Raw genomic sequence first — 12444 nt, 5'->3', positions numbered from 1 at the left:
TAGGGCTAAGCTTAAATCTTTAAACACTTTTCAAAAGCAAGATTCATTCAGAGAGCCAAACAATCTTAGCAGTCAGTCTTTTCAACAGGACCTATTTGCAAAGATGGATCTAAAATAGATTACTTTATCTGGCTGTTCCAAAGAAAGTCATTTACAGAAAGAAATTCTCCTACACATCAGTCTGCTGTATTCACAGAAAGTAGCAGTTTCTAATTTGTCCTTCATACAGCTGCAAGTGCAGTGAAGATCTTAAATTCTTTATCTCATTGGGGTGAAGGGTAAAGAAGGGAAATGCAGATGTAAAATACTGAACTCATTTATTTGGACAGTGGATGAAGCAACCGTGATACGTTTATTGATTTGCTGCTCCACTAATTAACATAGTGCTTTCAGTCTTCAAGTTTTCATCAAAAGATTGAGCTGTTTAAGACAGTGTTTTTAAAGTCACTTCTCAGAGATGCCACCTTAAACCAGAGCAAAACCTCTGTAATTTCTGGTTTTAATTGGTAATGAACAGGCCAATTCTCTGAAGATTCCAATCCATGTACTCCGACATGCAGGCTTGTGCACAACAATGTGAAAAGCAAAAACGCTGTATACTTGTTTCTAAGTAGCAAACACATTGCAACAGCATACCAGCATGGAAAATAATTCCCAATATAAACATGGAGACAACAAACATGCATCCCTCATCAGACATCTCCCTCTGTGATGCATGACTAGCAAGTTAACAAATACTTCCTTAGCAGGTATAAAAGAGGAAGCAAAAAACAGGGTCCCAGAAATAAAGAACACATTTCCATTAAATTCTACCATGCTTAACAAGGCAGCAGCTCATTAATTTCCTGAGATTTGCTCACTCATAGCCACAACAAACAACTACATCTTGAACAGCAGGAATGGAGAGACAATGTTCTTCATGGTATTTTCATGTCTCCTGGCATCATGGAGACTGTGTTTATTAACACAAGTTTTTTCTTTTTTTTTTTTAATGACCTTTACACAAGCAGCATCTCAGAAGGCAGAAGAGGAGCGATTATGGTCTTCATGAGCCTGAAGTCCAGCTTGTTTTCTTAACTCCTGACTTTTCTCAGCAATTACTTAGAAAATTCTCTTTCATTCAGAATATCAGCAAACATCCCTGACCTTTGTTCCTTGCTACATACAGATAATTAACCTACCAAAACGGTACTTTCACACCATGAAAGAAGGAAACAAGACCACTGCCTGGGAATTAATCTACTCCCTGGGTGGCAGAACACACAGTTTCAGTTAATAGCCCCAAAAAGGCTTCTGATAATATTGTCTCATTGCCAGCATTAAGTCATGATAGAGGTCTTGCCCTTAACAAACACATCTACAGAAACAAGGCTCAGGGCCTTTGCAAAACTTGGAGGGTGAGAACAAAGGCAAAGAGCTTGTCTTTACCCCTGTTTCAAGGCAAGAAAGGGGCAAAAAGGATAATAAAACCACAAGGCTCTGAGGAGTGTGCTGCCTGTAAAATGGTCCAGGGAAATGAAGTCCAGGGATTCCAAATTTGACGCCTGCTTAAAGGATGTGTGTCACTGCTCTTAGACAAGCAGCCCTGGCATGGGGCCCTCAGCTCACTGCTGGATGCAGTTCTCCCATGTGGAGATGTCTTCCTCTGGTTTCTGTCTCTCCTTTTTTATTTTTTGCCATTATTTCTGGCAACTAAGACAGCTAAAGGACCTGGACATAAAGAGATACTTTAACACTTCAGTGGATACCCACCCAGTACTGCTGCTTGGATACAAAACCAAGGAGCAAATCCATTCACCATGGGTTACATGACATTTTGCTTAAAAGACACTGCAGAAAATAATTAGGAGCCATGTGTTTAGGAGCATATATTTTAAACCCTAGGTAAGGATCTTCCACAGAAGTGTGGAACTGCTATTCATGCCCAATACAGTTCAAATCAACGATACAAGTTTGGTTTTTTTTTTCCCCTGATGAATTCTAATCATATTTTCCTTATATTAACAGCAAAATGAAAGCCTTTCCTTGTGTGGCAAGAAACACATTTGCAACTAATTAATTCTCAGGGTTTTTATGATCTTCTTTCTACTTACAATTTTACAGTTCAAAAGAATAAAATGCAATCTCTTTGATTAAAACAATATGCAGAGCCTTTTCACTGAAAGTGATGTTGTGACAAGATGGACTATAAGGGTGTTTAATAAAATTGCAACCTCAGGTAGGATGAACATGTATCAATATGATAAGAAGAATCTGAAGAGAAAAGCATGTGGGAGAAAAAAATCACAGGGATAAAACAAATTGTTATGGCCACACATTGGGTTTCTACAACAATCTCAAATATAGCAATCGCATGGGAACCAGTCAACAAAATGATCTCCTCCTCCATTTATGTGTATCTACACTGTAATCAGAAAAAAAAATCTTGCAAATCTTATTTAGAAAGAACTCAAGGAATTTCTGTCTCCCTCATCCTGCTGGATATTTCCAAAGGAGAGGATGGGAAAAATGTAACTGCTCTTATAACCATCAATATTTCTTAATAGATGAACAGTGACAAGTGGATTTCTCCTCTGTCCATTTCACTTTGCAGATAGCAGAGTTCAAAGTGACACAAAAAAAAATCTCCAGACACTTGAGCATTACAGAGCCTGGTCCAGCCTCTGAATGCACTGGTTTAGGAAGAGATGTCTTCAAGTGGCAGATCTTGGGGGCTGCAGAGGAGCAGTGTCTTGGTGCTAGCTCAGGAACCAAAACTTTATTGGTCTACCAAAACTCTAGTAAACACACATGTGAGTTTATACCCTGGGACAAACTGATTGTGTCCCATCTCCACTTTGGATCAACTTTAATCCACAAATTAGCCTACTGTGTCCAAAAGGCCACTCACCAAATCCTTCAAAGATGCTAGAGGATGAATTAATTGTTCTCCAGGGAGCAAATCTTCTGCCCTAGATACCTCAAGAGTTGTTTGCCTCAATGACCCACACCTCACCAGAATTTTTAGGTAAGGGATTTCTTTCCCCTGCAGCACTACAGGATCATGTGCTGATCCACATATCCACACAACACTCACCAAACAGAAGCTGTCCAACAACCCTGGGCTGAAAAGCAGCTTTCAATTAAACAACTGAGAGAACTTCCTTTTGTTGGGTAATTAGGGAAAAACTCCATCCTACAGCCTCCCAGACACAGGTACTTACAGCAGCTGCTAAAACTCACCCAGCTGCCTAATGCAAAAGGATTTATTTTCCTGGCTAACAGCACAGTTCTTTTTCAGGATGTGACTGTGTGGAGATGTCAGCTATCTGTTTGTCTGTCTAGCAGATGCCTTCCTCAAGTGTAAACATACCTGTGGCCATGCCAAAATGAAAAATTATTTTCCCCCTTCCCGAGTCCTGTTGGTTTTACAGGGCCAAGGCAGCAGCGAGCCAGATTTGAGTCCCCTCACACAACAAGGTTTGCTAGGCTGTGTTTTGTCACACCTGCACAAGCACACTGAAAAGGCAGGTGTAAACAGAAGCTGTAATTTGTCCTGCTGATGCTGATGCACGGGGAGGCAAAAAACCCAGCTTGAGCCAGAGCCCCACTTGAATGCACAAGGCTGCCAGGTAGAAAAACAAAAGCATCTTTTCAGTCCCAACCTGCATGTATTTTATATGAAAATCACTAAGGCACAATAAATATGGAACCCCACAAAGAACTTTTTTTTTTACAGTCAATTTTTCAGAGGAGAGCTGCAATTTCTATAATGAACATGCATTAAACCCTCCATAAAAAAAAGTTAATTAAGAAAATGAGTTTGTTTTTTCTACTCAAAATAAGTATTTTGCTGTTTAAAAATACAGTATGTACAATAAATATGGTTTGGCAGGAGAAGTTTGTTGCAGGGCTGTGTTGATATAGATAACAGAGTTCTTTTCCAGTGCAACTTATAACAAATTTAGACACTCTATGCACGGAAATAAAATATGAAAAAAAGGGAAAAAAAGCAGTACATGAAACACCACAAGATTATAAAAAAAAGCAGAACAGAGATGTGCAGAAATGGCACAAAACCCTTGGGAAAAAGAAAGTTCAGATATTTGCTATTAAAATGGAGAACTCAGGTGGATTCTTCCCACATCTCACATTACAGCTAGTTTCAGTAGAAGTAGAGGATTCCACAATTTTTCCACCAGCACTTTGGAAAAAAATAAGTCTTTAAAGAACTGAAGGTTTCCTCTTTCAGTCACACAGATCAAAGGGAAGACTTTTGAAACCACATTCAAACAATTCTATATTGATAGTTTCCAAATTTTCTCTGACTTATCCAAGAAAAAAAATAATGACAGTGCCCTGAAACAGAAGGCAGTAAATAAGGCTATCACAGAGGCGACAAAGAAAATACTGAAGAAGGTTGAGAGAAAAATGTGTATGGTTTGACACAGAGACAACCTGTATGGAAGAAGAGTTACAGATTAAAAGGGTCTTAGTTGCAAGCAGAGAAACAACAGGAAGAAGAATTCAAAGGAAAAAAATCTACTTGTATAGATAAGAGAGGAGAAATATGGAGTAAACCTCTAAAGGGGAAAAAAACCCTGAGCTTAAAGTTCACAGTAAGAAATTAAAGTTTAAGTTTTGCCAAAGAAACCAGAAAAAACTCATCGAGGTGCTGGAGATTTGGTGCCAAGCTGAGAGGAGGAAAGGGAGCTGAGGCTCCTGGTCACAGCAGGGGTGGATAACTCCCCAAGGCATGGCTGAGAAGCCCCTCACCCCTGGGCAGCCAGCACTCCTGCTCTGCAGCACAAGTAAGGAGGTCCTCAATGGCAGATTCAGTGGTTGGGACCATTGTCAATACTTCATCCCCCAGCTGCAAGTTAAATTGATTTCTAGCCTACTCAGCAGCTAAAGATTGGGTTTATTTCATGTATCATAATGGTGGGGGGGATGGTTCACCAGGACAGAAGTGTGTGGGGACCAAAATTCTGTTCCCCAAACTAATTTTTTTTTTATTTTTATAAGCACTTGAGGAAGTAAAACGAGCCAGGAGCTGGCAAACATGATAAACTAAGAGTATGGAAAGACACTTCTTTTCATAGCACCCAGAAAATGAGACATCCTCAGCTGTAGCCCAAGCAGCCCCTCTAACAACACACACCCCCTTTGACAGGCACCACATGAATGACAAAACCCCAGCCTGCTACCTGAAACCCCAACATCATGCTCAGAAGAGCACATCACAAGGAACCTTGAAGAGCAGACCAGAGCAAACCCCTCTGACAGGGCTCCTGTACCTCCAGAGCTCACCTTTACACCACAAGTACCATCTCCTCCAAAAGCCCACCCTACAGGCAGCACACAGATACCCACTACCCCTTTTCCCTTTGCTTTATTGTGTGACTCTCCAAAGAGTGAGAGTGGCCAGAGCAGGGCCTCAGCTAACATCAAGCAGGGAGACACACGCTCCTCCCTAAATTGGAAATATCAGTGTAACTTGTTTTAGCTGTATCATTTCACAAAGCACAAAGTTTTTGTGACCTGTTGGCAGGTCATGAAGAAGAAGATCCTCTTTGCTCTAATTTAATGTCTTTTTCTTCCACTGGCAAGAAACCAAGCCTGCCTGCTACTTCCTGGGCCCACCCAGCCCACCTGAAGCTAATTTAGAGTCTTGACCATGGCACAAAGCTACTGGGGCAGGTGGATGCTGTGTGGGTAACTCAGCTCCAAAAGGGAACTTTGTAGGCAAAAACCTTGTTGCTCATTTCAAATGGAGAAGGGGGAAATAATTCTCTTAATTGAGCTGTTTTCCTTCCCTTACCTTTACTCTCAGTCCTTTCCAACTTTATCTCTTAGCCTGCTTTCTTTTTTTGCATCAAGCATTTATTTGGCTCTGATTTCTTGAAAAGGAATAAGCTTACACGAAAACCTAAAGTCACATTTTAGACCTAAGTGAAAAATGCATGGTTTACTCTGGTAAATGAAAGCCCATATGCAGGAATTGTTGGCATTTTACCAATTGTCTTTCACAAAACATTGGCTGAAATGAACATTTGCTCATGAGCTAATGGGAGAACCTCCTCATCAGTGTGCTCTGCCTAACGAGTCACGGCAGCTCCTGCTGGCCCAGAGCAGGAATCCAACATCACCAGCCTTGCCCAGTGACAGGCTTTGAGGAACAAGAACTTATGAAATACCCTTCCCTATGCACAGGTTGCAATCCTTACCTGTTAGAAGATCGTGTTCCATGGTGTTGGTCTCACAAAGGTCTTTTAGGATGTTTGTGGGAGCCTTAGGATGCCAGGGCTTCTTCAGATGTGTGTTTATTTGAGTTTTACACATGTTATGGTCCTAACAGAAATGTCTCTGCAAATAAGATAGTTCTTTCTTATGCAAATGTTCATAGAAGTCATAAATAATATAAATTTCATTTAAGAAGAAGTTACTGTGTTCTGATCTTTCTGCATGCAGTTGCTTTGTAAAAGAAGGTGAGGGATTCCCCTGCAGAGAAGCACCTGAAGCATCACTGATTTCTTCTCTGGAAAAATTTAAAGAACAGAAAAAACATAGGCTGATTTCCAAAGTGGCAAGTTCAGTCCACAGATGGAGGTGCACAGGAAGCCTTCCCACTAGAACTCTCCCCTCTCACACGTGCCCGATCTCGGTCCTGGGGTAATTAATTCTTGTGTCCTCTCAACACATCTCCCTTCTCATTACCAAGACTGAGATGATACTGGATGGTGTCTTATCTAGTCTATTAAAATGCAGATTACATGACAAAAAGACCTTCAGCATCCAGAGCTGTCAGCCCAGCACATTTCAGCTCCTGCTGGTGCTGGCTGGAGTCTCCCATCCGCAGGGAGCTGAATATCTGAGCAGGGATCTGTGGCACAGATATCAGGACATTGTAGCCTTTAGTCAGTGCTGGCACACAGGCAAATAGATTTTTTCTTCAGTCTGTTCTGTGGTATCCTGAAGACAAAGCACCTTTACACTCTCCTCAAGAAACTCACCATGTGCTTCGCTGGAGGAAAAAAGTCTGGAATAATTAAAGAAGACATGTGCTGTCCGAACTTGTGACAGAAGCTTCTTTGATAAATAATTCATCTTAAAAATCTTGAGAGGTATGAATGAGATGGCAAATGAGGCGCTCCTCTAGAGCACATGGGCCTCCCTGGGTGACCTCCCCTGGCACATGCAGTTCATGATACCCTGGAGGGGACATAAAGAGAAAAGAGTTTTAACAAATTTGTCAATGAAGCTGTCAAGTACAGGCATACACTATAATCAGGTGCGTGAGTATCTCACAGAAGACCCTACTGTGTAATTCATAAAGTATCAGAGAGCTTCTCACAACGAATTCAGGGAAGACAAGGGAAAACACCACTCAACTCTCACCGTCAGAGCTGAAAAGCAATGCTACACATTAACAAGGGTTTGCACAGTGTGTGTCCTTCATGCAGGATTGCAGTGACAAATGCCCATGCAGTTACAAATAACATGACATTACACCATTCAGACCGCAGACCTCAGGCAGCATCCTGCCAATTTTCTGTCCATCATTTATTTTCAGATCTTAAAATAAATTATTAAATAAAATAAAAAAAAAATAAAAATAAACCACTTTGAGTGCTCTTAGCCGAAGGTCACATCTCTGGTTTTGAATAGCTTGATTTTAAATAGTTTGTTATACTGCCGTTCAAGGCATGTGTTCCACAATAATCAGAACTGAGTTGAGTCCTCCAGCAATGCTATTCTCTAGTTTTCTCCAGCATTTACTCTTCTATACATGGACTGAAACATCTGCAGTATAAACTTTGCTGTTTTTAACCTTGCATCATTCTTCCTTGGATCTCCTGATCCCTGTGCTAGGGATGTTTATGACAAATGTATAAAAACCTGCTTTATCTCTTGCACTTAACAAGTAGCAATGAATAATCTTCCTAGTGGTAAAACATACAACTAACATTTTAACAGAATCAATCTGTAAATCAGGGGTCTTAACTGAAGGGCAGTTCTGGATAAGAATATACAGATCAAAAAGGTGCATGTAAAATACACATAAATTATATATGCATATTTGGACTAGATTAGCCTATGTGAAAATTCTTAAGGAGAGAAGAGCATTGAAAAGGTACATTTCTTTGTTGAAGGTACTTGAGTTGATCTCATGTAAAAAAAGTATTTCAAAGAGGTATTGTTATGTGACAGGCACTGCATTAATGTGAGGCTCAGCTCAGCTCCGTGCAAAGTAGGGGCTCCCACATGGTTTGAATTTGACAAATTTGAAACAGCAGTAGGGTGGTTCATCAAGAAATGTGAGATGGATAAGAAGAAAGAGTATCTGAGTATGGCCTGCAGCGAGCAACTCCGTGCTCCTATTTTGAGATATTGAAAAAGTTTTTGTAGTTTTTCTTCTTTTATCCCCATTTGTATGTCATATGGGTCAATTACTTTAAACTTTGAATACTTTCCCATCTACTTGCCAATCACCATTTACTTAACATAAATATTGATTTTTATTTCTTTTTGTCTTTGTTAATCAGAGATCTGTCAGACTCTTAAGATGTCTATCTGACCCTGCCAAAGGAAAGCTCCATGCAGACCCTGTTAGATTGCCATTACTTTACTGAGGGGAAAATATTTTTGTATCTGATTTTACCTTCTTTCCACTTCTGGCAGAAGAGAAGTCACAAGCTGAATAAAGCTTACCTGAATGCATCCTACAGAAGCAGGAGCAAGGATGTGTAAGATTACTTGCAACCAGATTTACTTGGGACCCATTTTGGATAATAAAACTGAATTAAAAGAAGGGAGAAAGGAAAAAATCCAACCCTTACTCAGCTCCACATGGAAGATGTTACATACATGTGTATGTGCCAAGGTTACTCTAAGGTCTGTTTTTGACTAGGAAATAGGTGTTGCTTAATAGAGACTTCACAGTTTATTAAAAAAACCCAAACATGTAAAGACACTCGCAGACATTTTCTTGTCTCATGTTTGTACACTTCTGTTACTTAGGCGAGAAAACAACCACGCCTTTTGGGCTGCAGAAGTGTTTAACACTGTACACATTGCTAAGAGGGAACAAAGTTTTATGAGTTCCCTTGTAAGAACCTCCAGCAGCACAGCTGCTCTTGTCTCCCTTCAGTAAAATCCCAAAATCCTGTTGAAATGAGTGGTCAGCCTGGGAAGTCCTAAGGTGCTCCTGGACAGTAACCACTCTTCTGCTGCTTTCAACTCCTTTTGATTACATGTAGTGTGCCTTATTTTTAAAAATCTAAACACAACTGTGAAATCTGATAGAAGGTCACAGTCCAGTTTCAATTTACTTTTATTTATTGGCTGACCTGGCCCATCAGTAAGATCACATCAGACAGAGATGAGACCCCTGCTAAATAGGAGGTGATTACACAGTCAGTGATCAAAGCTAATGTTAAGGAAAAGTTCAAGGCTATTGACAAAGAAGCCACAATTAAGAAGCCTTTTATTGAACACCTTCTAATATTCTGAGGATTTTTTTTTTTAAATGAGATCAGATAACCAAGCTTATGAGGGCATTGCAAAACAAAACTACAAAAGTGGCTGGGTGCCACTTAAATCTTGTCATTTTGCTGACACCTATTGTTAGAGGAAAAAAAAATAAGGCTAAATCTGGTCCTATAAAACAAAAGAAAACTTTTGTTTGCAAGACAATCCACAGAAGACCTGAAACAAAGAATAATAAAAGAAATGTAAAGAATGGAGTGTCACAAATATTCTTCCACAAAAAAAACCCCATGCAATTTATGGTCTCCCAATACTAAGTTGTATCTGTGATTCAGACAGGGAGAAATCTAATTTATATGGACATCCACATCTTAAAAATATCAATCTTGAAAATAAGCAGGAAATGCATTTTCTCAAACTAAATTAAGTGGAAAAAGTCCACTTCTCTTATGACGATGATGAAATTGCTTTTACACAGTTTATGTGCCTTTTTTGTTTAGTGAAAGAGGATATTCTAAGCTAAAACACAATTATTTTACCAAGAAACACACCCTTGTGCCCTTACAAGAATGTACCATAAGCTGAGGAGCTGAATGTGACAGACATTATTGAACAAATAATTGTTTCCTCCAGAGAATGTCATATTCTGTGTCCTATACAATGCAATACAACTCATTTCACAATGCATTTTCACAGAAATACCTTGCTATTCACAGAAGTTATGTAATACCAAAGCATCCTATTGTGATGTGCTTCTATGAGGGGGAAGTGAATGCAGGCAGATAAAAACCGAGCTACAAAACTTTGTGTGTCAGCACTGAGGGCACTGGACTCAAGTTGGGAGCTGGCAATGAATAGAAATTCTCCTCCTGCAGACAGCACAAGGAATTGAAACTTTCCCAGAGAAGTGCAGAGTGTGGCAGGGTGAGGGAGAGCTACTGCAAAGAGCAGAGAGGGGAGAGCAGAATCACAAAATTATTTGGGTTGGGAAAGACCTCCAGGATCATTGAGTCCAGCCTGTGACCCAACACCACCTTCTCAACCAGACTAGGCCACCGAGTGCTGCATCCAGCTGTTTATGGAACTCCTCCAGGGAGGGTGTCTCCAGCATCAACCCAACGGGCAGCCCATTTCGAGGCTTGAAAACCCTTTCCAAGAAGAAATTGTGATGTCCAGCCTGAATCTCACCTGGCACAACTCAAAGCAGTTTTCTCTGGTTGCCTGGCAGAAGAACCTCACCCTCACCTGGCTTCAACCTCCTCCTTTCAGGGAGTTATAGAGAGCAAAAGGGTTCCCCCTAAGCCTCTTTTTCTCTAAATACCCACATCTGCCTCAGCTGTTCCTCAAAGGACTTACTTTAAATGGTCACTGCACCCATCAATGCTGGGAGCACAAAAAATTACAAAAATATTTATTCCACTCCACTCCTGCAATGGTAATTGTAATGATGCTTCTGGTTCTTGCACAAAATTGGTCTGGAATTTAGGATGGATTTCTCTTGTTGTTGTGGCTTTTGGGTTTTTTTTCCTTCTGAACTGAAATGAAAGCAAAATTTCCTGAAAACATGAAGCTCTGACTTTTGCCCGTCTCAAGAGACAGTGTTAAGGCTCAAGAATCAATTGCAGGACCTAAGGCATCAGCAGCTCAGAGGAGCAGGGTGTGCAGCTTTACGGCTGACTGTGAAGCAAGGGACACTCACGGGTTTGCTGTTGATTCCAGAATTGTCCTAAAGACAAATGCAGTGTAATAGCACATCACACCATGATTGCATGCTGATGCCATTTCCTGAAGTGATGTGATGACACCGTGCTAGGACCATTAACCCATCTGTCACTTTCTGCATTTTTCTCCATCAAACTGACAGGAGCATTGTGTAAATATAACTTTGGGCAAGGCAAACCCAGCGTTATGGACCTGACATAGAAAAAGGCAGCTGCCTTTGAGAGGAGGGACTGACACGACATAGACATATGTTTGAAAGTAGGACTCTTGCTAGAGGACATTTAAATAAAAGATTTGTCATTCCTCTCAAGCAATTTGAGATTATTGCTAAGGCACCCTAAAGACCACTGTGACTTTTTGACAATCTGCCTTCACATATTATACAGAGCATCACACAAAGCATCAGGAAAAGCAAATTCCTGTGAAGAACAGAGAGTGCATTTAACAGTAGGCACAACTGGAAATATTGCTGCTGCACTGGTATGTTCAGAAGTACTCTTGAGGACTATTAGGAACAATGTTTTGTAAGACTGCTGCCCATCTCTTGGCCAAAGTTTCCATTTCCACTAACTGAAATTCTGGTGGACTGAGGATTTTAAGGCCTGGTTTGAACATGGCAATACAGATCTGAACCAGTGCTCCCTTTCATATTTATTTTAAAATTTAGAAGCATTATTTAGATGTGTTTTCTCTTTTCTTTATGACATGATACCTCTTTACCATATAACTGTATCTCCAAAAATGCAACAAGTGCTACTGTAACATTATCTTCTTTTTTCTTAGCTAAATAAAGATGCAAATATCCAATTCTTTTGTACAGATTACTGTAGAAAAATGAAATAATAAATATATGTCTGCAAAATTTTCTCCTTCTTGCCTTCTCTTTTATCCTAGTGCTCATGGAACACAATTTTTCTGCTGCCTTCCAACAGATTTTGGTCAGTTAAAATGTCATTAATCTTGAGATGTAATAATGAATAAATACAGAACAGCTTCTAGAAGTGAAGAAACAAAGACACCATTTTCTGGAGCCTCAAAAAATCTACAGAATGTCTGCTAGGACATTGACATTTAGAACTAGTACGTAGAAATAGGTAATAATGAAAACTAGTATTTAAAAGACCTGAAGACTAATGACAGACTTAAGACTGAAAATCAATAGAAATCATATTGCAATTCAGTGAGAATTGGTCTGCTTTCATAATATTGTTTCATTAATAAGAGGAATAGAAGTGTTAATTTCTAGAGCATTTC

At 39.9% G+C, this 12444-nt stretch overlaps 1 long non-coding RNA gene across 1 annotated transcript in view; it reads right to left on the bottom strand.

The window, feature by feature from the left end:
• The window catches only part of LOC146766928 (uncharacterized), a 174869-nt gene that overhangs the window by 20564 nt on the left and 141861 nt on the right, over nt 1-12444 (bottom strand). Inside the window, exon 2 of the long non-coding RNA XR_014956776.1 lies at nt 6207-7191. This is a non-coding gene — a long non-coding RNA (uncharacterized LOC146766928). The remainder of the gene's footprint in view (nt 1-6206; nt 7192-12444) is intronic.

Source organism: Lonchura striata, chromosome 7, assembly GCF_050655825.1.
Source record: "Lonchura striata isolate lonStrDom1 chromosome 7, ASM5065582v1, whole genome shotgun sequence".
NCBI lineage: Eukaryota > Metazoa > Chordata > Aves > Passeriformes > Estrildidae > Lonchura > Lonchura striata.
The sequence above is the reverse complement of the archived record's forward strand: the minus strand, read 5'-3'. Positions and strand labels throughout refer to the sequence as shown.